We start from the raw sequence: 27,734 nt of genomic DNA, 5'->3' as shown, positions 1-27,734 counted from the left end.
ATCAAAGGATTCAAGAAGTAGGTGAGATGCAGAAAAGAAAGCAAAACACATTGAACGCCCATGATCTAATCAAAGCCAGTTAAGACCCTCCCTTGCATCATTACCACTAACAGAACTCCTGCTGTGACTTGTTCAATAGCTGATGCCATATAATTTTTAAATTGTCCATATCCCTAGACTCATTAGTGACTATATTTTGTTTTTACTCTCTACATAGAACAGACTCAGAGGACTGAGGAAAAGAGAGGAAAGGCTGGTAAGTCTGGGAGCGTCAGCCTATGTAGTCATCTGGGCAGCACCTGTAACTGGACACCAATAACAAGGGTCTGAGACAGAAGCACCCCAAGCTGGCTTCCTCCTGTACCGTCATGACAGGTCTAAATGTTCCTGGAGCTCAAGAGTGTCCATTCTCCTTACTGTGAACATAAACTGTTAACAGATGGCCCAGGTATAAATATTGGGTCATAACTAAGCTTCCCCTCCCCTAAGCTGCAAGCCTTTGGTAGCAGAGCGAACATCTGACCGAACAAGAGGCTCTTTATTTCTAGTTCTGAACTGTTTCAGAAATACAATTATCTGTTTAACTTACTCCAGGTGTGATCCACCACGTGGCCAAAACAATGGAGGGATCTGACAAGCACATGCAAAACCCACTTAACATCCACCTGGCAAGTTCAAGAACATGGCTGGCAAACACCCATATGTCAAACTCTGTCTATTCATCTTTGTACTCATTCCAAATGTGAAGTTTAGTCAGTATGAAGTTAAACTGCATTTTAGTTTAACTTCTCTAAAAGGTTTTTTTTTTTTTTTTTTTTTTTTTTCCAGTACGCGGGCCTCTCGCTGTTGTGGCCTCTCCCGTTGCGGAGCACAGGCTCCGCGGCCACGGCTCACGGGCTCAGCCGCTCCGCTCGGCAGGCAGACTCTCAACCACTGCGCCACCCCAGAAGCCCTCTCTAAAAGTTTTAAAGAAAAAGCACCACCATATACACTCAAAGGTTCTTCGTTTTGTTTCGTTTTTTCAACTTTTCCTTCTACAAAGGTTTACACTGAGAAAAAAAGACCTTCAACAAATTGTCTTGAGCATCTTTCTCTCACGTAAACTTAACGCAAATCATCCTAAAGACTGGGCTGTATAAATGATAATTTTAAAGGTCCAACAATAATACACTTATTTTAGAATTTCTCGTCTTTTTTACTTTAAATTTTAAATGGTTTCTATTAAGGATACCAAAAAATATATATAGCGGATTAATGCCCATGGAAGCATGCATCTTCTTTAATTCAGGAGGGCAGGACGGAAGAGTGCAAAGTGCACCAGCCCAGCGGTCCATAACATGTAGGTTTTTGTAGTCAGTATCACTTCCACTACTGAATAGCTGGGTTTTCTGCCCATAACTCATCTGTAAAGGGAAATAATGAATACTTGCTTTCCCTGCCTCTCAACTTCTCACAAGGTTGTTTCAATGAGCAAGTGAGAAATGCATCCAAGTATTGATATTTGTGGCCTTTGTATTTCACAAAATGTCACACCAATGGAAGGTGCTGTTATTACAAACTACCCCCCTCAAATTGTTTATATTTGCTTACTCTAACAGGGTTCTTCACTGATATGATTATCTGAAGAACAGTAATTATGTAAAATACATTAGGCTTCTAGTACAAAAAATAATTTCCTCGCTATCCTTAAAAAAAAAAAGAACTATGAAATCACCTTCATTTACAATAAAAATCTAGTTTTAGTCATACCAAAGCCTTTCCTCTTTTTAAGTAACAGTTTGGTCTCTACTACAAATTCCAGTGCGACGCTGCTAAGAACTCAAGGTGGTGAAGTGAAGAGGATGAACATAGAAATACCATGGCTGCTGTTTCCTGTCTTTTGGAATGTGCACGTCTGCAGAGCAACCTCTGCATTTAAGCCGCACTATCCCCAAACAGTACAGACTCAGAAGCTTAGCACACACTGCTTTCCTTCTGTGGCCTAGTGTGCAATTTCTAGACATTTTAAGGACTCTAGAATTATACACAGCCCTGCTGGTGAATGAAAATCACCCCCCAAAGATTTGGGGATGGATGAAAGCCTCCAAGCCTAGTATTAATGTGAGCCTGGAAGTGAAAGTGGAGGAGTGAGGGGGGAACGTCTATCAAGCCCCACCCACGCCCATGACACCACCCCACATACACACCCCTCCACCCCTGCAAGAAACCCCGTGTCACCCTCAGTCTCCAGGAGTGAGGGCCCTGGGGCCTGTGGTGCTTATGATCAGACCTGGAACTAGAATAACAAACTGAATTCTAAAATCGAAAGCATTTAATTCTTTATCTAGTCCACATGTTTTCAGAGTGATAATTAGTCACAAATGATTTGTCTATTAAGGAGAAAAAAACAGATCTAGGTACTGAAGTTATTACATAAGTACCTTTTCAACAATAGCCAGCCAAAACATAGTAATGCCACAATCTTCAAGTGAGTAATTTAATAATGAAGTGGGATTTTTGGGGGGGGGGGGCAGGGTGCTGAAGGGTGGGGTTTCTTTTTTCTAAATTTATTTATTTTACTTATTTATTTTTGGCTGCGTTGGGTCTTCGTTGCTGTGCACGGGCTTTCTCTAGTTGCGGCGAGCGGGGGCTACTCTTCGTCGCGGTGCGTGGGCTTCCCATCACGGTGGCTTCCCTTGTTGTGGAGCAGGGGCTCTAGGCGCACGTGCTTCAGTAGTTGTGGCTCGCAGGCTCTAGAGCGCAGGCTCAGTAGTTGTGGCGCACGGGCTTCGTTGCTCCGTGGCATGTGGGATCTTCCCAGATCAGGGCTTGAACCCGTGTCTGCTGCATTGGCAGGCGGATTCTTAACCACTGTGCCACCAGGGAAGCCCTGAGGGGTGGTTTTGAAGAAGCTCATTGATCTTCCAAAATCTCATCCCCTATGTAACAATGTGCTAAGAAATGTAGTGCCATCTTTTTATACTCTTTGTAACACCACATACATTACTGAAAATTATTCAAGTTACATACAGCTCCCATGAGTGTCCTTAAATAGCTGTAAGAGACATACACTCAATCTATAGCTCAGTTTCCTTAGTGCTCAAGTAGAGCAGACATGTGGCAGACATATTAAGGTACTTCCCTTCATTTTTGATAATATATTGTACATATTTTTAGGTTTGCTCAAAACTCATAAAATTATTTCAAAAAGCATAATGTCTTTCTGACACGGTACATGCAATATTATTTGTGGATTGTTTTCTCAATTTACTTGTGTTACAGCACAACTGATGATAAAGAGCACCAGATAGTAAAAAGTTGTAAATCTGGCTTCCTCAGGCAAAATGTACTGAATAAAATGTAGATCTCGTGAAGGAATGCCTGTGCAGCTCTGTTCAAGCAATACATTCACTCGCTGAAGCATTCTTGTAGTCTCAGAACACTTTTTCTTTCTGCTCATATATACTTTTATTATAAAAGTTGTTTAAAGTATTCTTAAATATGAAAACAGAAGGGCACCCATACACAATTTCTACCCTAATACAATTCACTGTTAGTATTCTGGTGTGATTATCCGTGTTTTTTCCTTTGCAAAGAACTTAAAATTTTTCAATATTTCAACATGTTAAAAACAAATATATACTTTTGTATCCTGCATTTTTCACCTAGCATTGTCATCCCAGTGTTCTAGCGTCTTACTACATTGTCAGACACAGTAGTCACTAGTCACATGTGGCTACTTACATTTAAATTAAAGACCAGTTCCTCAGCCACACCAGCCACATTTCAAGTGCTCAATAGCCACACATGGCTAGCAGCTTCTGTGCTAATATAAAGTATAGGACATTTCCATCACCACAGTTCTACTGGACAATGCTGGCAATGATTATGCTGGGCTAAACCAAGAACCGTTAGCTCTTTTCAAGAGTTCACCATGTCCTTCCTCACGTGCCTGTAGACTGTACGAGACACTCTTCCTTACACCCGGAAGGTAGGGTACCAACCACAGTGTTATTTTGAGATAATGCTGTGCCCAAGAGGAATCGTGTGAGGGAACTGGAAAAGATTTACCTTTATGTTTGAGAGGCCTCAAATGTCAACAAGTCAAATTTCGTTATGGTAGAATGCAATCATGGAAGGTTTAATGACGAAGCCAGACTGTTCAGAATGGCAAGAAGAGATGAAGCTTATCAACAGAGCAAAAAGAAAACTGAGAATAAATAGAATAGAGGGCCAACGGACAAAATTGGGAGGAAAGGTTATTTAGCCCAAGGAGGGTAGGTGTGTGGGCTTCCCTGGTGGCGCAGTGGTTGAGAGTCCTCCTGCCGATGCAGGGGACACGGGTTCGTGCCCCGGTCCGGGAGGATCCCACATGCCGCGGAGCAGCTGGGCCCGTGAGCCATGGCCGCTGAGCCTGTGTGTCCGGAGCCTGTGCTCCGCGACGGGAGAGGCCACAGCAGTGAGAGGCCCGCGTACCGCAAAAAAAAAAAAAAAAAAAACCTGTGTCTAGCCAAATACTTCCAAATCTAATGGGGGGAATGAATTCCGAAGGAGAAAGTTTGGGAAATAAAACAATATTCATAACACCAGCAGGGAGGGTTGGGGAGGGACTCAACTCTAGTCAATTTCTAAACCCCCCCGGAAGGGAGTAACCCTCTAAGCCAGGGCTCTCACTCATTCCCTCACCACCCACACACCTACTGGAGGCTTACTGTGTACCAGGCACTGTGCACAGTGTTAGTGACACACAGACGGCGACCCTTGGGGTTTTTCCTTCGGTGTCACCACCCTGAATTAGTGGGCTTTGGTCTTCATCCTTAGGTAACCAATTTGGACTTCTTCCCACCGAAACCCACTGCCCTCCCTTTGACCCGGTATGGTACTTCTGCAAATTATGCCTTCACTCTATTTTTAACTGGTCCTTTTTCACTACAAATTTCATCAAAAAATGGTTAAAATGCTTAGTATTCATCAAAGGCCTACATTACCTGCAACTATCTTTTCATAATTCTTCAATTTGGGTGTCCATAGGATTTTCACATAAAGAAAAGCCTTTGAAGGGGAAGGGTAAAGGGTGTAAGATAGAAATAGACAAAAGAACATAGAAAAGAGAAGAGATGTCTGAAATAGTAAGACTCTGGCTTTTATATTCTACTACTCTCACAAATTTCCTAAATAATATTTGCCAAGCAAACCAGAGAGTGCACTCATACAATGAGATAGTTATACATATACACACAATCTTTGCCTGTTAGTTTCAGATCTCAGGGCATCAATTTGGAACACAAGGTATTGCTTTTCTCTTTAGTAGGTAGCCTGGCTCCAGAGCCAATTTACGGCCAGAAGAGAAAATCCACAGAGAATCTATAACCTAACCTACAGCCCTATCACTGAAGACAGGACCAAGGGCTAAAAGCTGGTCTTGTACACCTGTTTAGCCACGTAACTGGAAAACTGTATGGAAATGGACAATCAGACCTACAGTCTCTTCCCCATCTAGAAATGTATCAAGTCCTAGGAAATGAATAAGGCTCCATTTAAAAATAACATAATCAATAAATCTTGTGTGGGACATGAGTTCCTTCTGTGCAAATAGGAAGAACTGCGTAACAGATTAAGAAATTCCATTTTTACTACAGGTTATCAGAAATGAACTGATAAGTGTATATTCTCCAGTGACAAATAAAATGAATTTTTTTCATAAATGTAGGATTGTTCTTATAGATAAGACTACTACTTGATAGTAACAGGAACTAGCAGGTGTCTTAATAAATTACAGGCATGTAACAGACCTAGGTCAATATCTATGTTTAAAAGATAAGAAAAAAGGAAGAACCAACTATATGAAGATAAAGTATAGGTGAAAGCACTCAGTTCTACATAAGAATCAGAAGTACTAAACAGACTTCCATTAAAGCAAAACAAATGAGATGTAGATCAAGTGTGTAATGAGAACGAATAAAAGGGAAGAGCTTTCCATCCAGCTTGGATGAATTCCCCTCTACTGACCGTGCTGTTGTCAAATGCTTACAGAAATGAGAGTTTGGATCAGCCTCTATGTTCTTATAGCTTTAACTGGGCTGAATATTGAGGAGATGAACTGCTTATGTAAAGTAACATTGCTTTATTTCTAACTTTTACTTGACGGGCAGTTATTTGCTGATTCATACTCATGTTAATATTTCTGGTTTGAAAAGCTGAACTGCTTTTCAAAGGTTACAATTTCTTTGCAGGTTATCACAGTACAGTAACCAATGAGGTGTTTAGTTCAAGATCTATTAGATGTCAGAATTCTTTAGCAGGGCTACAAAACGATAGTTTTTATGCCTTCAAAAAAGTCCTACGGAGATTTTTTTAAATGCCCTTTTTCCCTGAAAGGGGAAAACTTCACGTCACACAGTTTACAGGATAAAAAAACACGCATGAAGCCATTTGGGTCAAAAGGGAGGGGGAAACGTATACACTTACATCTGAAATAAAGAAACAGTGTAAAAGATTACAAACCAGCTACCAAACAAAATCCAAAAATCAAAACATAGTTTACTATTATGAAATTCTAGAAAGTTTTTAGAAAAATTGTTGGAAAAGTGATGGAACAACTAAATTTTAGAAACCTAAAAACTTCAATTAGGAGAAACTTAAACTGATCTTCACTCTAAGAAATGCAAATTTTCACAAGCCCAAAGCAAGTTTATTTGGAAACAAAAAATTAAAACAAGTAGATTTTTAGAATTGTTGAAAATGCAAAAAGCTCTAACATGATGAAACCCATTTCGTCAAGGATGAAACATTTTATCAAGTAAAATACTAGATCATTGTGTACTAAAATAATTTTTCAAAGTGATATTGTTGCTCGTCAAAATGTCTGTGCATAAAAATTTTACAGCTTTCAACTTCTCATCTCAAAACTACAAAGTGATCTGTCTTCTGAGTTTCAATGAGTGGGGGAAAAAAAATGGCCTGAAATTCTACAACTCGCTGGTAAGACAGTGGGTCAATTCTTTTTTGTAGTTACTATTAAAAGCCATAATTTAAGTAATACATATCACAATTCTCTAAAATGAACTTAGGTAATAAGCAATACTTTGGTGATGTTTTAGTATCTGTTAATAAGAGATATCTAATTCAGTATAAAAATTTTATATGGATTATCTGACTCATATCCAACTAGTTATAAATTTTAAAGAATCAGAATAAAATTCTCTTTGATCTTGCAAAAAGATATATATTTGAGAACTCAAAATATGTTCAAAGTACATATTTTCATTTTGCATCCATTATTCAATACATGCTTCAAAGATTAAATCAAGTTTTTAGATGTGACTTTTTTTAGCTTTAAAAATGATCTTTTTTTTTAGCTTTAAAACTGATTTTGTTTAACTTTTTATTTTATATTGGAGTATAGCCGATTAACAATGTTGTAATAGTTTCAGGTGCACAGCAAAGGGGCTCAGCCACACATATACACGTATCCATTCTCCCTCAGACTCCCCTCCCATCCAGGCTGCAGAGTTGAGCAGAGTTCCCCCGTGCTCTACATTAGGTCCTCGTTGGTTAATCCATTTTAAATACAGCAGCGCACACCTCTTGATCCCAAACTCCCTGACTATCCCTCCCCATCCTCCCCCACCCCCAACCGTAAGTTCCTTCTCTAAGTCTGTGAGTCTGTTTCTGTTTTGTAAATAGGTCCATTTGTATCATTTCTTTTTAGATTCCCCATTATCGTACCATATTTCTCTTTCTCTGCCTGACTTACTTCACTCAGTACGACAATCTCTAGGTCCATCCATGTTGCTGCAAATGGCATTATTTCATTCTTTTTAATGGCTGAGTAATATTTCATTGTGTTTATATACCACTAGATGTGACTCTTAACATAACGATAGTTATTGCCCCTAGGCAGCTATTTAAATGAACAGTGTCATCATTTAAAAGATAACCTGCTACAGTTTCCCCAAGGTGTATTCCAGGTGATATAAAAATGTATTACTTTTGTTATAGAACTTCTTCTTTTTGCATAAATTAGGGAAATACCAGAGCTGGAACAAAAGCAGGTTTGTTTATTTTAGGACATCTTGAAACTTTTAATATGGTAATGTGCCTGTGGAAACTCCCTGAAGGAAACAAAGTAGAGAGCATTTTCCATACTTGTTAAGGATCCTTTCTGTGTTCCTCAGAATATGCTTTGGTAAACATAATCTTCTAACCAGAAAGAATTAACACTTTCTCTAAGGTCCACATTATAAGCAAGACATAGATCACCTAGGGTCCTTACAGTCTCAACTTCCCAGGGTTGAAAAGTTAAACTGAAGATATAACTTTAGGAATGAGACCATTAAGTATATCCTTCTCCTTTTCTTTAAATAATCTGCATAAATTGTACTGTTCTATACAGTAAAATCAATCAGTACTCCATTTTTTAAGTGTCAGAAACTTCCAGAATCTCCCTTTTCCCCTGGGCATGCCTCATCCTCATTTATTATCTTTGATTACATACACCTGGAGGCTCTTGACTCCTCAATGCATTCTCTGCCGCACTGCAAGGGCAGGGTCCACTGTGCCCTACCTACCTAAATGACATGCGCAGCAGCAAGGCAGGCACCTGAATATTATGCGGGTGCCTACAGCCACTGAAATGGTCTTGAGCTGTTCCTATTTCACAGAACAACCAAGCCATCTTGTAGTGGATCAAGACAGACATCTGACAACAGGATGTTCATAGCAGAGCCACCACCAAGAGTGAATCCAACTGACCAGTGGATCTACAATGGAGGAAAGAGGATGGCGCTCAGAGGGCACACTCCTGGGGCTGGTGGAGACGCAAGCTAAACGCGAAGTGTCTGTATTTAACAAACTTTTGCTGGATATCAGGCACAGCTGCTAAAAAATTTAGAAATGCTACCAAATTTAAGTGTACTTTGAGGCATTCCTGAATCTGGGAAACATGCTGAGAAGCCCTACTACACTTGGAGCCCAAGTGACTACTTACGTATGGAATTCTCCCTAGATCAATGAAATAGACATACTCTTCGAACCTAAAATATAAGTACTTTAAAGACAGGTTAGGGCTTCCCTGGTGGCACAGTGGTTAAGAATCCGCCTACCAATGCAGGGGACACGGGTTCGAGCCCTGATCGGGGAAGATCCCACATGCTGCGGAGCAACTAAGCCCGTGCCTGCGCACTAGAGCCCGTGAGCCGCAACTACTGAAGCCCGTGCACCTAGAGCCCATGCTCTGCAACAAGAGAAGCCATGCGCCGCAACTAGAGAAAGCCGCGCAGAACAACAAAGAGCCAAAGCAGCCAAAAGTAAATTTAAAAAAAGACAGGTCAACAATGCAACATTCCTGAAAAATATATTTAAAATACTGTACTCAGCCAAGTATGATACTCAACAAAGGTGATACATTTGAGATTGGAATTTTACACTAATTAAAACTCTTCCCCTCAAAAAAACAGACTAAAAGACTATCTATAGAGCCCAATACGGGTCAAAACTCTTTAAAACTTCACAGATATGTTCAAATCGTAAGTATTACGTTACAAAGGTAAATGTAAAGGAAGGAAAAAATCAGCAGAAATATTAACAGCATGGCTCAGAAAGGCATATAAACAAAGATGCAAGAAAAATAGCTAACTATCCAAACACTAAACAAAAAAATCAACTTTCAAACAACTCATGTCAAATATGAAATTGATTATTCCTTTCCTATAGATTCTGGTCAAGTTTTTTGTCATGTGAAATAGCTGACTTGGGGGTTAGTAATGAGTATTCTACTCGGATGAATATGAAATTAAACAACTCTAAAAAGAAAGAGATTATCATCCCTTGAAATATTTAATAAATTAGAGTAATCTTGTTCGAATGCATCTTTCAGGTACCAGTAATTATAACTACTGGAGTGACTTTTACCTAGAGTTGTGTTATAGACCCTATGAACATTCATGTTTCAACTATTCAATGACAATGTTAAAGATCTGTGTAACTTATGCAAATGTCACCATCTACAAATCAATGCTCCTACTTTGACCTCTCAGTCCAATATTTCCAACTACCCAGAGGATATTTCCATTTGAACGTAAGTTAGCTAGGCCTCAATTTGTACAAGAGTTGCACATACATGCAACTCATTTTTTTTTTAAGATTTTTTTTTGATGTGGACCATTTTTTTTAAGTCTTTATTGAATTTGTTACAATATCGCTTCTGTTTTATGTTTTGCTTTTTGGCCAGGAGGCATGTGGAATCTTAGCTCCCCGACCAGGGATCGAACCTGCATCCCCTGCACTGGAAGGCGAAGTCTTAACCACTGGACCGCCATGCGCTCATATTTAACTGTTATCCTTCCTTCAATGTTCTGTCATTCTTTCCCTGAGATAACCTCACATCAATTAATTTCATTCTTCTGCGCTCCCTACATCACCAATCTACTTCGCCTTGCTCTATACCTGAATCACCACTGTGTATCCTATTATGTTCCAGCAAAATCCTGTTTGTGTCCTTATGTCCTTGGGGGAGGGATGAAGATGAAGCACAGCACAGCCAACACCACCCAGGCCTCCTACAGAGCTAGCTAACTAGTGCTCTGGCCTGATGGTTGCTCAGAATAATGAAACTCTGAGAAAGGGTTAACTGAAATAGAAGGATGCCTCCCCAGGGATCTGTGATCTTTACTAGAGGAGCAACTGAAGTTAGGAAGGGAGATGGTCACTATGAGGGTGAATTTTAGGTGCCAACTTGACTGGGCCATGGGTGCCCAGATATTTGGTAAACGCGTTCCTGGGCTGTGTCTGTGAGGGTGTTTTCTAGGTGAGATTAGCATTTGAATTAGTAGACTAAGTAACACAGACAGCCCTCCCTGACACAGGTGAGCCTCAAGCAGTCCACTGAAGGCCGGAGTACGACAGAAGTCTGAGTAAGAAAGAATTCTCTTTCTCTCTGCCCGTCTTTGAACTGGAATACTGGTCTTCTCCCGCCTTCAGACTGAACTGGAGGTACCCCATCAGCTCTCCGGGGTCTCAGGCTTCCACGCGCAGGCTGGAACTACACCATCAGCTCTCCTGGGTCTGGACTTCTCCGGCTCCACAATCACATGAAACAGTTCCTTATCTCCCCACCCTCCACCCCACCCCTATCCCATTGGTTCTGCTTCTCTGGAGGACCCTGACTAACAGAATCACTTAAGACAGAGCAGGCCTGTCTCTTTCATCTGTCTTCTAACGGAGCCTACTAGTGGTATTAACGTTTGCTTTTATTACAGGTAAAACATCTGTGCACATAACGCTTTTCAGTTATAAAACACAAAAAGGTAGTAAGTACCACCCAGCCTAGAACACATTACCATTTATTTGTCCACCTCCCCACCCCATCCCACTGCCTCCCCATCCAACAGTGGCTACTAACCTCTGTCATTTCTTTGATTGTTTTAAAAGATAAAACTTGTCACAAATGCAGATTTGCTTAAACAATATATTTTTCAGTTGTATTTATTCTTGGGCTCTGTAAAAATGGTATTACAATGTATATAATCTCCTGGGACTTCCTTTTTTTACTCAGCATATGTTTCCAAAATTCACTCATGTTGTATGCAGAAGTTTATTCACTCTTACTATTTTATAATACTCCATCGTACAAATACCATATTTCATTCAATCTCCTGTCAATGAACATTTGAGTTGTTTCCAATTGCTATTATAAACACAACAGCTATGAACAGTCTGGTATATGGCTCTTGGTACACATTTCTCCTGAGGATATATACCCAAAAGTGGGACTGTCAAGTTATAGGATATACAAATGCTGAACTGTGCAACATAATGTAAAATTATTTCCCAAAGAGGTCATACCAGTACTGCACTCCAATCAGCAATGTACGTAAGTTATCCCTTAATCTACATCCTCTCTAATACATGGTACTCAGAGACATGAATTTTTGTCACTGTAGTGAAGGTTAAAAAAAGAAAAATAGCTCATGGAGATTTACTTTGCATTTCCCTTATCATTAGTGACAAGCACCTTTTCATATACTTATTGGCTATGATTCCTCGTATCTGAACTACTTGTGCACAGGTTTTACTCATTTTTCTGTTGAAATGTTTCTTTTTTGTGGCCTTCTAGAAGTTCTTCATATAATGGACACTAATCCCTCACCAGTTACATATGCCAGAAGTATTTTTCCCAGTGTGTGGCTCATCATTTTCTTTATGCTGTCCTTTGATAAAAAATTCTAACTTTAATACACTGAGTTTATCAATCTTCCCTTTTTATGGCTGGCACTTTATGTGCCTTAAAGACTTTGCTACTCAAAGTGTGGTGCATGCACCAGCAGCATCAGCATTCCCTGGGAGCTTGTTAGAAATGCAGACTCTGGGACTTCCCTGATGGCGCAGTGGAGTGCACTCCCAATGCAGGGGGCCCGGGTTTGATCCCTGGTCAGGGAACTAGGTCCCACGTGCATGCCGCAACTAAGAGTTCACATGCCATAACTAAGGAGCCCACCTGCCTCAACTAAGACCCGGTGCAACCAAATAAATAAATAAAAAGATTAAAAAAAAGAAATGCAGACTCTAAGATGTCACTCCAGATCCACTGAATCAGAATCTGCATTTTATCACGTCCCCCAGATAACACATATACTTTAAAGTTTGAGAACACTGTCTTCAGATATCCTTCCTTACCTCAAGATCAGAAAGATACTTGTCTGCATTTTCTTCTGAAAGTATTCAAGTTTCTCTTCTCGCATTTGTGGCAGACTGCAATACTATTGTTCCCAACTATCCTTTTCCTTCCCTTATCCATCCCTTTACCCAGCAGGTCTCTACTGTCACCACGGGACAGACTGGCAGCACCTCCCTGAAGCCTCAGTACATGCCCCTGCACTGCTCCCTATGACTGGTCAGACGTAACATACACCAGGTCCAAAAAGATGCTTTAAAAGTGATCATGGGAGCTTCCCTGGTGGCGCAGTGGTTGAGAGTCCACCTGCCGATGCAGGGGACGCGGGTTCGTGCCCCGGTCCGGGAGGATCCCACATGCCGTGGGGCGGCTGGGCCCGTGAGCCATGGCCGCTGAGCCTGCGCGTCCGGAGCCTGTGCTCCGCAACGGGAGAGGCCACAACAGTGAGAGGCCCGCGTACCGAAAAAAAAAAAAAAAAGTGATCATGGGATTCAGCCTGGCCTCTTCTGGTATCACAGAACAGCATGGGCCCCAGAATGAGAAGACACCTAAAACAGAGCCACAGCAGCCAGTATGTGATGTGAACCAGGAAGAAATGTTTGATGTTTTAAGTCACTGAGATTTGGGGTTTTGGTCATCAAAGTACAACCTTGTAAAGTCTAATAAAATATTCAAGTCCTTAACCCATCCACAAGTTACCTATGTCTAGAATTAGTGAAGTGGAATTGTGAAGAAGGCATCTAATTTCATTTCTTTTCTACAAGGAAAATCAACTGTCCAGCATCACTTACGGATCAGCCCTCCACCCCCATCTGTAGCACTACTTCTCTCCCGTATCAAAGTTCCACATAATCACAGGTCTTGTGCTCAGTATACTCATCCCACGCCAGCACCATGCTGTATTCATCACTAGACCTTTCCATGAAGTCTCGAGATTTTGCTCCAGAGGTGTCTTCCCAATCTTGGCCCTTTGCTTTTTCTTATAATTTTAGAATCAACCATCACATTCTATGAGAAACCCTACTGGGATTTTAATTGGAAATGCATTACATATACAGATCAATCTGAGGAGAACTGACTGCTTTGCAGTACTGAGCAAGGGCCATTTCTCCATTGAACTGGATCTCCTTTTATGTCCTTCAAATAAGTTTTAATTTTCAACACACAGACCATGGCTATTAGATTTACTCCCAGATACTAGGTTACAGATTCTCTTAGGTCTACACAATCACTGTCTGCGTATGACAACAGTTTTGTGTTCCCAGCATTCCAATCCCATTAACGCTGTTCTCTCCTTGTGTGGGCTGGTGCTCGGGACCACGGTGAGGAGAAGTAGTATCAGTGGGGCACCCTTTGTCTTGTACAAGATTATACAGGAAATGTTTCCACACTTCCTCACTAAGACAGATGTCTCTCTAAGTTTTCTGTAGACATTCTTTATTAGTTAAGAACATTTCCTTCTCCTTGACATTTGCTAAGATCACAGATATAGCTCAGTCACCTATATCTAGAATTAGTGAACAAAGATACTCTTCCTTATAACATAAGCGTGGTTTTCTTCCAGCAACGGCAGAAGCAGCTTACGCGCACTGAATCCTTACTATCTATGTGTTCCCTTTTACAGATGATGAAAAGGAAACTTAGGAAGTTAATTTCCCCAAACAGCAAGAAAAGAGGAAGAGTTCGGATTTGAAAGCAGACTGAGCTAACGCCAGGGTCAAGCTCTCCACCACCACAGACCATCTGATAACAACTTGCAACAACCCAGAAGGAGCCTTCTGGCCCCAAAGGGGACGACTTTAGCAGCAATGGTCTCATCTAACTCTGGCTTTCCAGGAATTACACACTTTGCTCTAATGGAGTCCAATATGACCACAGATTCTGTAAAGGGTCCTTGAAATCATCAAAGCAGGGCAAATCAACAGGGGAAAGAGAGAAGTAGCATAAAATGAGATGAGAATTTAAATTCACATTAAATAGGTTTCACATTTTTGAGAATGAGCTATTGCTCTGAGGACCTCAATGTCACTGATAAATACTTGAAAACAGGCAGACAGATGGCTAAAGAAAACCAACCACACCAAGAAAACAGCAGGTTAGCATCGATACCACGTGAAATAACGTAAGTTTAAGGAAACCAGCGTGTCTAACCTGGCACAGAAAAACTTACGGCGAACTGTAACTCTGTTCACCACCCGAGCCCACCCCTGCCACACATACATACACATTACATACACAGTGGGGAGGGGTGAGAGGAGTCACAAAGGGGACAGACTTATCCCGTATTTCTCCAGAAGGCTAACTAATGAATCAAATCAAATCAATCAAAAATTTTCTAAGAAAAATACTGTCCAACTGTGGCAGATGCTGTGATGTACCAGCCAGACCCGCAACTGAAGGACACGTTGCCAGCTGCTGGGAGTGCTGTACCAGCCCCTCAGGGACTGCCTCAGCTGCAGGGAGCTGTCCCTTCCAGCGTCCTGACCCTTCCCAGGACCGCCCCACATCTGATGACTGACTGTCATCAGGTCCAACCTGGGGCAACTCTGAAGGGCTGTTCTAGCTCCACAGCTCCCCATGGGGGGCGCCAAGGCTGTGACTGGGCCTGCAAAGCAGCCCAGCTTCTCCCTTCCTTCTGCAGGTTCTGCAGGTGTGGCCCCAGGCATACTTCTTTTTTTTTTATATATGTATTTTTTAATATCTACTTCTTTATTTGGCTGTGCCGGGTCTTAGTTGCAGCACGCGGGATCTTTGACCTTCATTGCAGCATTCGGGCTCTTTAGTTGCGGCGTGCGGGATCATTTAGTTGCGGCGTGTGGGATCTAGTTCCCTGACCAGGGATCAAACCCAGGCCCCCTGCGTTGGCAGAACAGTACCTTAGCCGCTGGACCACCAGGAAGTCCCTCCCAGGGGTACTTCCTAATCAACATTCTGCATGCTAAACTGTCTGCAGCTGCTTTCCAGAGAACCCACCTACCAAAGAACTCATAAAGGAACCAAGTGCCCCATCAGATTCACGACCCCCTTAATCATAGTTAAATATCAGAAACAACCACCATTTGGTGTATGTTTACTCTGTGCAAGACACAGTGGGGGACACAAGGCAGCTGAACCTGGAAGGTAATGGTGGCGTGTTGTCTAGTAATTTTAAAGCTAAGAGAATGTGATTTCAGCACATGCATGAAATGATCATCCTCACACACCGTTTGCTCTGCAGAAAAACCAGAATCCACCATTCCACTCTATGGAAACTATGTTTTATGTTTAAGAACATGAATATGCTTATCAAAGCTCTAGGCAACGTAATCACTTTCAATTAGTAACTCTTCTTCGTTCTCTTACAAGCACTACTCATTTTCAATCTACCTCTGTTCAGGCCCTAATCCAATGACTGATGTCATTATAAGAAGAAGAAAATGTGGACAAAGACACACAGAGAATGTCACACAAAGACAAAGGCGAAGACTGGACTGCTGTGCCTACAAACCAAGAAATGCCAAAGATTGCCAGTAACCACCAGAAGTGAGGAGAGGGACACAGAGCAGGTCCTCCCTCAGAACCTCCAGAAGGAACCAACCCTGCTGACAACATCTGGACTGCAGACTTCTGGCCTCCAGAACTGAGAGAGAACGTCTGCTGTTCTAAGCCACCTAGTTTGTGGCACTTTATTACAGCTGCGCCAGGAAACAATACAGCACCTCTGCAGCACTTCCTACCCCACATATGACTGCAACTGCATTTATTCTCCCACAACTTTTACCTTGGCACAAAGTATACAGGGATGTGACAGCGGGGAGCATCAGAAGCGTGCCGTCTTCACGTTCAGAGATCGGTCTGCTAACCCAGTGTTGTGCAAACATTTCTCAAAGTAGCAGAACCCAGTACCATATCTGAGACAGGCTGAAGGAGCACAGGTGAGGGGGGGGCCTGGCCAAACGCGCCTCCCCGTCGCCCCATCCTCTGCCTCATGCCCTAAGTACCTGGGATCTCTAGAATTCTTTTATTCATCCGTTCATTCAATAAATCTTTGAGCACCTACTTTGTGCAGACACTGCTTTCACAGCATGAACAAACACTGAGCTCAACCAAACCTCCTCATTTTATGGATTAAGAAACTTAAACATGTATTCGGGGTCCCAGGTGAGTCAAGACCAGGGCCACTGTGGGCCTAGGTCCGAAACTGGTGCCCTTTCCATCACACCATCCACCCCTCATCTAACCTGTAGCCTTGCTGTCAGATAATTGTAAAGAATCAAAGCCAAGCCTTCCTACTTTGCATTTAGCATCTCCTTTGAATCAGTTCCTGGTTCAGCCATCTCTGCTCACTGTCCCCACAGGCACAGAGGCATCTCGAGAAGCTGACAGACCTGACTCCCAAGCCAGAGAGAAAGGGAGACCAGCCCTGCCCCACCACAGCCAGTGCAGACTGCAGGGCGCGACCTGAGCCTTCTCAAGGTGATCGCCAGCCTACCCTGGCAAGGCCCAAGTGAGTTCCACTCAGAGGAGCTGCGGGTTCCGTGACAGCTTCTATCACATGGCTAGTGAAAAAACTTGGAAACACTGTCCTTAGATGTGCAAGTGTGTTTTTGGAAATAGGAGAATGAAATGCAGGGGGAAAAGGTATAAGATCTAAGGGCAAAAACATGTGCCTGACACACATACCAACATAGTAAAAAGAAGCCCCTGAGTGGCACCGGAAGGTCCTCAGACGGCCTGTTGCCAGTGAAGGGCCAAGCCTGTTCCTCAGCTCTGGAGCCCTGTGCGCTGATCAGGCCAGAAGTGGACTGGGGCCGCGGGCGGCAGGGAGGGGACGCGTGCCAAATCATGTGACTACCACAACAGAACGAGCTGCGTGTCAACCAGAAAACCCACTTACAGGTCTAGATAACGGACGGCCACGTGGAAGCTAGGTCCACTCCCCGGCTTAGAACTGGGAAAAGGAAGGTAAGAAATTCTCACAGTTGTTTCATCAAGGGAAGGTTGCAAGATGAAAGAAAGCCCTGAGAGCAAGCCTTTGAAGGTCAGAGTCACTTGCCTGCATTAACTGTGTCCAGTCTTCTAAATGTGTGCTTCTTCCTACTGCGTGGCTGCATCCACAGAGAGGCTACATTATAACTCTAGTTGAAAAGGCTGTATTCTTGTCCTGATGAGACTCACTTAAAAAACAAAAAACAGTATAGGGAAAGATCCCACTCTACAGACCACCTCCAAGACTCGTTCACTCCTAAAGCAACGGCTGTCGGTCACATGGTGGCAGGCCTAGTTGCTCTCTGGTACTTTTCTTTCGCTCAAGCTCTAGAGACCACAACTGTTACCACCCTCACTGCCCCGCCCTCTCGGCCCTTCCTCCGCGGGCCCCTCCTCTTCCCCAGCTCTCCGCCCAGGCCTCACACTTCTCTGTTTACATTCACTTCCTCCTTTGAAGCCATCCAATAGCAAAACCTGAGTCACGCCAATGTAATTTAAAAGTTTCTAGCAGCCATATTAAAAAAAAACAGATGAAATTAATTTTCATAATATACTTTAACTCAATAGACCCAAAATATTATCACTCCAAATATAATCAAGGTAAAAGATCATTAATGAGCTATTTTACATTCTTTTTTTCGCATACTAAGTCTTTGAAATCTGGTGTGTATGTGACACTTACAGAACATCTCGAGTCAAACCAGCCTCATCTCACATGCTCAGAAGCCGCATGTGGCTCATGGCTGCCTTACCGAACAGCCCAGGCCTAGCTGATCTCCACTCCCATGACTGTAATCTCTACATCTATCTAGAGATTACTCCAAACTTTCTCTCACCCCCACTTCTCTCTCATGAACCCAAAACTTACAGAGCCATCAAGCTACTAGACGATGTCTGAGTGGCATCTCAACTTACAACATCTCTTAAAAAACACAAATGAAAACCCACAAATTCTTACCACCAACAACCTTGCCAGGACCTTCCCAGTGTCAGTCAAGGGCAACTCCGTGCTTCCACTGCTCAAATCAAAAGCTCTGGCATCATCCTTAACTCCTCCTGTTTCTCTCACATTCCAATCCAACCTGTCAGCGAATCCTCTCCATTCGTTCCACCTTCATAACGTTCGTTCCACCTTCATAACGATGCACGATCGGGTCTTCCACTTGCTCTGCCCTCGCCCTGAATAATGCTCTGCTCCTCAGACAGCCCCACACCTTTCTCCCTTTTCCCCTCAGGTCTCAGCTCAAGTATGTCTTACCAGAGAGCCCTTTCCTGCCCACCCTAAACACACAACACCCCACCGGCCTACTTCATTTTCCCTCTCAGCACGCATCTGCAGTTGACCCATGTACCCATCTGCTTGCTTCCCCCACCCGCCCCAGCGCTGAATGGTGTGGTGGCCATGGGCTGGTCAGGCGGCCCCTTGAGACGGCCTGCCGTGGGGAGCCCAGCTGACTGAGAGCCTCCACTTGCTACATGGTGGCAAAGACATCAGGCCACGTGCCCCTCAGGCTGCTCCCAGCAATGCTGACCAGGAGGGGGTACAGATCTGACCTGCCGAGCAGCCAGCAGCCTGGCCAAGACAGTCTCCAAACTGCCTTGGCCTGAGGCTGCTCTGGCCTGCCCTCCCCCATCTCTCCTCCCCCAGGATCACACCTGCAGGGAAGCCGATGGCTCTTCCTCCCTCCCTCCTGCTCCCTCCCTCCCGCCCCGTGTAAGTCACGTGCACGTCTAACCATCTTGGCATCTAGGCATAGGACACTGTGAGCAGACAAGTGCCGTGTGAACCAATGAATCTCTAGGAAGAGCCGGGCAGTGGGAAGTACGTTAACTTTAAGTTGCAAAGATAGAAGCTGGGGCTCCTGCTCTGCCATGTATTACGTGTAACCTTAGGGAAGTTTCTTGAGACCTCTGAGCTGCAGCTTCGTCATCTGTAAAATGGAGATAATACCTCCTCTCTCAAGAGCTGTCAGGAGGATTAAAGGAAACACTTTACCTAAGGTCCCTAACAAAAGGCCTCACATGTAGGAAGTGCTTTAACAAGCGTGAGCTCAGACTCCTCCTTACCCGTTTTCTAATAGCTACTTCTAAGAATCCCTTACCTTTCCCCTTCACCACAAACTCTGACCACTTTTAAACTAAATAATGCCCCAAATAACCCTAAATACCTGTAGGACTACTTCAGAAAATACCCAGCCTAATGTCTAAAATTATTAAATATAATAAAGCTGCCAAGAAAATTTTCAATATGATCAATGATAATTTAGAGAAGTTAGAAACTTGTTCGTCAGTTTTTGTTTGGTTTGTTTTAGGCTGCCTAGGTTAAGGAAGTTTCTCACACAAGTTTACCAAAACATTATGTATAAAAATGTTTACTGTGTTACAATAACAACATGGAAACCCACTCCATCAACTAATCAAATAAATTCTGGTGCATTCATACCACAGAATACTGGGCACATTAAAAAAAAACAGTGGGGCTTCCCTGGTGGCGCAGTGGTTAAGAGCCTGCCTGCCAATGCAGGAGACACGGGTTCGAGCCCTGGTCCGGGAGGATCCCACATGCCACGGAGCAACTAAGCCCGTGAGCCACAACTGCTGAGGCTGTGCTCCAGAGCCCATGAGCCACAGCTACTGAAGCCCGCGAGCCTGGAGCCCGTGCTCTGCAACAAGAGAGGCCACCGCAGTGAGAGGCCCATGCCCTGCAATGAAGAGTGGCCCCCGCTCGCTGCAACTGGAGAAAGCCCACACACAGCAACAAAGACCCAACACAGCCAAAAATAAATTAAACAAAACAAAACAAAACAGTGAAGTAGATCTGTACACGAGGTAGGTCTATACATGCTGATACGGAAAGCGCTCCAAGATACAAAGTTTAGGGTTTGTTTAAACGAAGAACACTCTCTACCATGACTCCAATTTTTAGAAGTACAGGCGTAATTTTTTTTCTATGACATCCGAGAAGCTTATCAGTGATTTTTCAAAATGAGTACAGGATGGGAAGGGGAGTGAAAGAGAACACTTACTATTCATCTTATAACTTACTGCTTTTTTAGATTTAACATGGACTCTTTAAAAAATAAATAGGCTTTATAAAAGTTACTTATATTCAAAACAATGTTTTGGTAAATCATACAAAACATATTTTGATAGTTTTAAATTGAGCTTTACATCTTATAAAAACAAGAAACTCCTTCGATGGCACCAGCAAAAAACTATTAACAATACAATCAGTAATAATTATCTATGGTGGTAATCAAAGGAAGCAGTGGCAAAAACAACAACCAAAAAAAGGACCAAAAATGTGTCTATTCAATTTCAACTTTCTCGTGATCATTTTGTAATGTATAAAAATAACTGAATCACTATGCTGTGTAGCAAAACTCATATAATATTGTAAGTCAATTATACTTCAATAAAAAAAATTTTTTTCAACTTTCTCACCATTAAAATCTTCAGGGAAGATGCTAACAAGGAGCTAAATGTTAATCAGACGCCCAAGAAAAAGCTATAGTTACTGAAGAAGACAAGTAAAGAGCCTGAATAAATCCCCAAGCTGGGTAAACAGTTTTGAAATAGTTATGTACTGGCTATTAAGATTCCACAGGTACTTTGCAAAATGTAGTTGAGCTAGAAACAAACTCCTGGCTGAAAGGGAAAATAAATCCCTCCCCACTTTCTACCTCCTCCTGTTATTGAGGTAACAACCACATTACCAAAAAAGAAATCTGGAAACGTGCTGAGGCCCATTTCTTTACACTTATTTATCTCCACGTGTGACTGACTCATCTGACATCAGTGTGTGCTGAGTGGCCGCTCCCTGCGCCAGGCACCATAAGGACTATAGACACACAGTGCCTAGGTTCACTTCCTGTCACCAGAGAACCACATACATGTACAGACGTGTACACACACACACACACACAACCTGCATTCACAGAACTCACATTCCTTCATCGCTCTAGCTAGGAACACGCACACAAAGCAACACATTCTCAAGCATTTTTGCAATTATTAATCTTCTAACTGTCCTACTGCTTTTATTTCTAATTGATGCTAATTCATCCACTGGGATAGGCCTATCATCCCCAATTCTTTGGGGCAGGTTTTAAGAGAGATTTATTAGGAATATAATAATTCCTAAGAACATAATAGGAATATAATATTTCCAATGATTTTTTAAAAGCTCATAATCATCAATATAGTCAACGTAAGTTAAATAGCAATTAATACATATTCTTATGTTGCTGCAAGTAGGGAATTCCATATTTTGTTAGAACCAGAGATACCATTTTTAAGGTTTCTGGATACAACCTGTCAATCAGTAACACATATAAACTTAAAAATAGTACCTAAATATTTAATTAAAAGTTTCAAAATGATAGCTGGTTTTCCTCCCCTAGGTTCTCCCTGTCTAGTCACAGGGCAAGACTGCTGAGCAGACAAAGGAAAAGATAGAGAACTACAGAGAATGCCTAGTGGCAAGAAAAAGCTTTGGAGATGACTTCAAAAACAAAATTTCAACAGTCATTCTAAATACTAAATAAGAAGATTCTACTGCTTAATATATAATTACAAGATTAAAACGAAAGCATGTGTTTTACAGAAAAATAACATATAGTATAACAACTGACAAACCATTTTCCACTTTCTTAAGCCACTGCAAAAAACCTGGCTCACTTACAGAAAGGTTTCCTGTCTTCAGAATAATTCAGGACCACCATCATGAATCTGCTTATGCAAAAGCTCCCTCCAACCAAATACTCACTTTTCTGCTAATTCCCAAAACTAACGAAAGAGTGAAGATGGAGAGACCAGACGATATTTTTTTTCCTTTACACAGAAGCCAGAAATAAATCTGTGAACACTGTTACAGTAACCAGCATATACAATCAATCAACATACCGTGCTAACACATATATATGCAATCTAAAAAAAAAAGGTTCTGAAGAACCTAGGGGCAGGACAGGAATAAAGATGCAGAAGTAGAGAATGGACTTGAGGACATGGGGAGGGGGAAGGGTAAGCTGGGACGAAGTGAGAGAGTGGCATGGACATATACACTACCAAATGTAAAATAGCTAGCTAGTGGGAAGCAGCCTCAGAGCACAGGGAGATCAGCTTAATGCTTTGTGACCACCTAGAGGGGTGGGATAGGGAGGGAGATGCAAGAGGGAAGAGATATGAGGATATATGTATAGCTGATTCACTTTGTTATAAAGCAGAAACTAACACACCATTGTAAAGCAATTATACTCCATAAAGATGTTTAAAAAAAAAAAATCAACATACCCAACCACTAGTGTTCTCTACACCTGCTCCAACTAACAGCTAAAAGCTGCCACTTACTGGGCACTTACTACGTGCTGGGCCCCGTTCTGAGTATGTCGTGTGGATTCATGAAGCTCTCACATAAAGCCATTCCAACCTCACTACCCCTCTGCTAAATTCAGAGAATGTAGAGTGATTGAGTTAACTCAATCAAGCATTTAAATCAACAAGTACTATGTGAAAGACTACTTTACACACTAGAGGGAATCAGCAATGGATAAGATTTTCCTCTCTCCCATTAACGAGTCTGTAATCCATGTAAAGAATAAACTAAAAAGTCAAAAAGAAAAAATAGCTGAGTGGAAGTATCGTCAAGCACTGTGTGAGAGAATAATGAAGAGTTAATTCTGAAAATCAGGAGAAGCTTCTTTCCTAGAAGTAGAAGCATTTAAGCCAAGCCTTCATTCAGTATCAAGGATTTTGATAAGAAGAAAAAGGCAGAAAGGACATTCAAGAGTAAAGAGGTCAGACCAACAACCATGAAAGTGGCCAGAGGTCTAGTGTTGAAATACCAGGTAACAAGAGAGATGCAGTAAAATATGAAGCTAAAAGTTAGAATGAGGCCAGATGGTACAGGTCTTAGAATGCTTTCCTAACCCCGTAACACTAATTCTCAACCAGCCAGGTGGTGATGCCTCCAAGGTGAAAATCTTTGTAGGAGTAAGCCTACTGGACAGCACTAGGTCATAACCCCAGGCGTGATGGAACTCGGGGGCAGGGGGGATGTCAAGAACCGCTGGTATATACCTGGGGGGCAGGGCATGATACGATTTGATTTACATATTGAATAATTCTGGGAACAGAACACAGGAGGACTAGAGAGACTAGATACAGGGAGGCCAGTCAGCAGGCCTACAGGAACAACCCCCATAAGAACTGACAAGAGCCAGGGAGGGCAGCGACAGGGGAACTGTGGAGAAAAACAAAAGCAAAAACAAAAAGGTTGGAAAAGACACATGGAGGCAAACCTGGTCTGCCAAATCTGGTCAAGAAAAGGAAGCCTCAAGAAGTTTCCAGCCTGGGTGACAAGGAAGACCAATGCGCTGTGAAGTAATATCATCTCATTACCTTTATCTGAACAAGGGCACGCAGTACACAAAGAATAGCCACTCTAAGTGACACCGCAAAGCATTTCACAAAATAAAGAATCTGAAGTTCCAGAGAGATTTAACCGACCTGCCCATGGTGCCCCAGGGGTGAGGAGATGAGCCAACACACAAACCTGAGTCTTTCGAATCCAGGTCTAAATAAGCGCCCTCAAAAGCAGTTTACTTTTTATGAGTATAATATATCTCCAAAAAAGTTTCAAACAAAAAGTGTGTAATCTGCTGAGGGTGCAATTACATTTTAAAGGTAAGGAATATTTTAAAACGTATGCTCTGATCCCCTCTCCCAAGAGACAGGGTGCAGTGACTTCAGTCAGCATTGCTGGTCCATGGACCCTGAAAGCTTCCACACACGTGGGAGAGGTGGTTGTTTGTACTTTGTATAAAAATACCACTTGGTATTTTGTGAGAGATTAAAAATAATTGAAAAGAAATATGCTAAGTATTAACCATCTTCAATATAATAAAACCTCATTCCCAGTGCTGTGGTTGGTACTGATGTTTGTTATTAAAATCGTTTATAATAATAAGGTGGATTACAGACTTTGACTTTATTTAGCAAACATTTGAACATTTTCATGGTTAAACCCCTGAGCAAGGTGTTGGGGATAAAATAATGACAGGGTCACCACAGCCAGAGTATTACATACACAACACGTGATATAGGCAATAACGAAAGTAAAAATAGAAGATTATGACTGCAGAAATGAATAATTCACTTTGACAGGATTTCCAAAGGGCTCCAGAGAGGACATAAAATCAGATGTGGACTTTTAAAAAGTGTAGTGGGTGGAAGTGAGACAGGGCATTGCAGTCAGAGAAAAAGTTATAAGGGAAGAAGGGATGAAGCAGCCTGGCCTGTTCAGAGAACCAAGAGTAGTCTCATTTGGCGGGACAGTGTGGAAGGGGAACCGAGAAGACAGGTAAAGTTCAGAGATGACCAGGGCCAGACTGTGAGGGGCCTTGAATGTGATGCTGCTGAGTCTGGTTCTGGCCTCCAAACAACAGGCGGTCAGTCCTTAGAAGCATTCTGAGGCAGAGGCTGACAAGATGCAATCTAGATTTAGGAAAGGTGACCTGACAGCCAGGCAAAGTGCAGACAGGAAGGGAGGGGGAGGGGCCTAAGAAAGCTTTAAGCCAAGAGAGGAATCTGAAGCTTGGACACACTAGCACTACCTAGTATTTTAAAAGGGACTGAATGTTGCCATAACAATGTCACATCTCCCCTCACTTGATCATTCCAACCATGCCACGGGACAGTTATCAACACTCTTCCCATTTTAGAGACGAGAAAACTGGCCCAGAGGCCGTGAACTGCTCCAAGTCAAATGCTGCTGAAACAGGGAGAACAACCCAGGCTCAGTACTTTCCACACAATGCAAAATAAAAACAACCCTACTGCTTTTGAAAAGTGCTACTATAAAATAAAACACGGAGTGATCTATGGTATCATTAAAGAAGCGCTAAAAATCCATTTAATTTTCTTAAATGTTTGCAACTTGTGTAACAAATAAGCTAATTGCCTTTGAAATAGTTACAGATTTGCCTTATGTTGATGCCATGGTAAAGACTGGTACTTTTCTTTAAAAACAAAACATTTGTACCTCTAATTCTACTTTCTACAAAGTTAAATATTGAAGAGTAATATTCTCTCCTTCCTTCAATGTTCAGTGGCCAAACTGGCATTTCACTGATGACACAGGCTTATATAAAAACCATAATATATGTGCCCAAACTGAAGCAGTAAATATTTTTTGAATTATTAAAAATTCATTATTTATCAAGTACAGCCACTGAATATAGAACATTGCAAGAAGCTTACCTATAGGTATGCAAAGGCACAATTTCAGAAATAATTTTTGCTACCAAGAAATGTCATAAAGATCCTGAGAACCATTTATGAGTGGATCAATCCAAAATAACCGATGAGAGAATATTTGACCTTCAGGCTGCAAAGTGATAGATTCCCGCCCCCGACCCCGCCACGTCGGATTCGAAATCTATGAAATGTCAAGGTGCTCGGGCCCCGGTCTTATTGCACAGGAGAAACCTACCTTAGGGATTAGGGATTTGATTGTATAGTTAGTTTTATCCACGGCATTACCTATTACCAAAACTGCTTGCCCCGACCTCTTCACCAATCTCCTACCACAGTTTTTTTTAAACAAGCAAAGACCCAGACACGTAAAGCTCAATCTTAGGAACCTGGCCGAAGTAGCCGACCTAGATATCCAAGAATCCAACCCAGATATTTATTAGCAGAAACCACATTTAGTTAAACCATTCCAAAGAACCACATGTCCCCCTACCCGCTTAATCTCCTACACTTTGTACTAGGTGAGGTCTCCATTGCTTGTGTATGGAGGGCAAAAAGTGAAAGGTGGCGAAAGTGAAATCAAAACCGGCTTCTACCAGGATTTGGGGGGGGTCCGCCACCAACAGTTCGGCAGGCCCGTTCAACTGCGCACCGCCCGCTAAGTCCTGGGGCTGCAGGCATTTCCCTCGCGACCAGCCGTTCCTCGGGCGCGGAGGAGCGGGGTGCTCCGAGAGGCTGCCGGGGACGCGTGTGCTTGGAGCCGGCCCGAGCTGGCTCAGGCCCTCCTGCGCCGCGGCCGCGGGTGACTTTGCGTGCCAGTCCCTCCCGCGGGCGGCCGTAACCTTCGCCGAACCTTGCGCCTCAGGGCCCGCCCCACCGGCAGGGCCCGCCCCGCGCGCGCAGCGCCACAGGCCCGCGCGCCCGTCCGTCCGCGCCGCGCCGCCCCTCCCCTCCCCCGCCGGCGGCTTCCCTTCCCGGGCCCCTAAAGGACAATGCAGGAGGGGAGGGGGCGGAGGGACGCAGCTGGGCGAGAGCAGCGCCGCGAGCGCCCACCGGCCGGGCGGCCGCTCCAGGTGTCCCGCGGACGCCGCACTCTCGGCGCCGCACCCCGGCCGCACGTCCGCTCCCCACCTCGCCGCGCCTCCCCCCAGAGAACCGCTCCCAGCGCGGCGACACCCGCCCATTGTGCGGACTCATCGTCCGCCCCGTGCGCCGGCGCCCGGCTCCCCAGGGCCGGGGTCCCCGGGCCGGCAGCCCACCGCACGCCTGGGGTCCGGCCGGGGTCCTCGCGGAGCCCGCGGCCCGGCGGGGCGGCCCGGCCTCCCTCAGGCCGGTCCCGGAGACCCTCGGCCGCGGTGGCGGCCCGCCCCAGCCGCCCGAGGGGCCGCGGCCCGCTCAGCCCGCCCAGCCCACCCGCGGCTCCTGCCGAGCGGCCGGGCGTCGCGGCGGCCGGCGGGGGCGCCTCCTCGCTCCGAGGGCTCCGAGCGGCTGCCGAGCGCCGGGCAGCCCTGGCCTGCGCCTTACGTAAAGCGGCGGCGGCTCCGGCGCCACTCGGCGGAGGGCGGGAGGCGGCGCACCGCGGCCGCTCCGCTCCGTTACCCGGCAACTGGCCTCAGCGCCCAGCCAACCGGGCGCGCTCCATATCCTTCCGCCCAGGAGCCGGGATTACATCAGCGCCACCGCCCCGCCCCGGCCCCGCCCCTCCGGCCGGTGCTGGGCTTCCCGACGCGGGCGGGCGAGCGGAGGGCCCTGGAGACTGGCGGAGCCCTGCTGCTGCCGGTGGGCGCTGGGAGTCGCCGGGAGGTTGGAGGACAGGAGGCAGGAGCCCACCCGGTGTGCGGGGCGTAGGAGCGGAGACGCC

The 27,734-nt window shown here is 43.9% G+C and overlaps 1 protein-coding gene across 1 annotated transcript in view; it reads right to left on the bottom strand.

Moving 5' to 3' along the window:
• The window catches only part of KIAA0232 (KIAA0232 ortholog), an 89,763-nt gene extending 63,261 nt beyond the window's left edge, over positions 1-26,502 (bottom strand). The window contains exon 1 of the mRNA XM_029234677.1: positions 26,470-26,502. The gene's annotated coding sequence lies outside the window, so the exon portion shown is untranslated. The remainder of the gene's footprint in view (positions 1-26,469) is intronic.
• Positions 26,503-27,734: the final 1,232 nt, after the last annotated feature.

This window comes from Monodon monoceros, unplaced genomic scaffold, assembly GCF_005190385.1.
Source record: "Monodon monoceros isolate NGI ecotype Baffin Bay Population unplaced genomic scaffold, NGI_Narwhal_1 Super_Scaffold_20, whole genome shotgun sequence".
In the NCBI taxonomy this organism is placed as follows: Eukaryota; Metazoa; Chordata; class Mammalia; order Artiodactyla; family Monodontidae; genus Monodon; species Monodon monoceros.
Note: the sequence above shows the minus strand (reverse complement) of the source record. Positions and strands in the feature narration are given on the sequence as shown.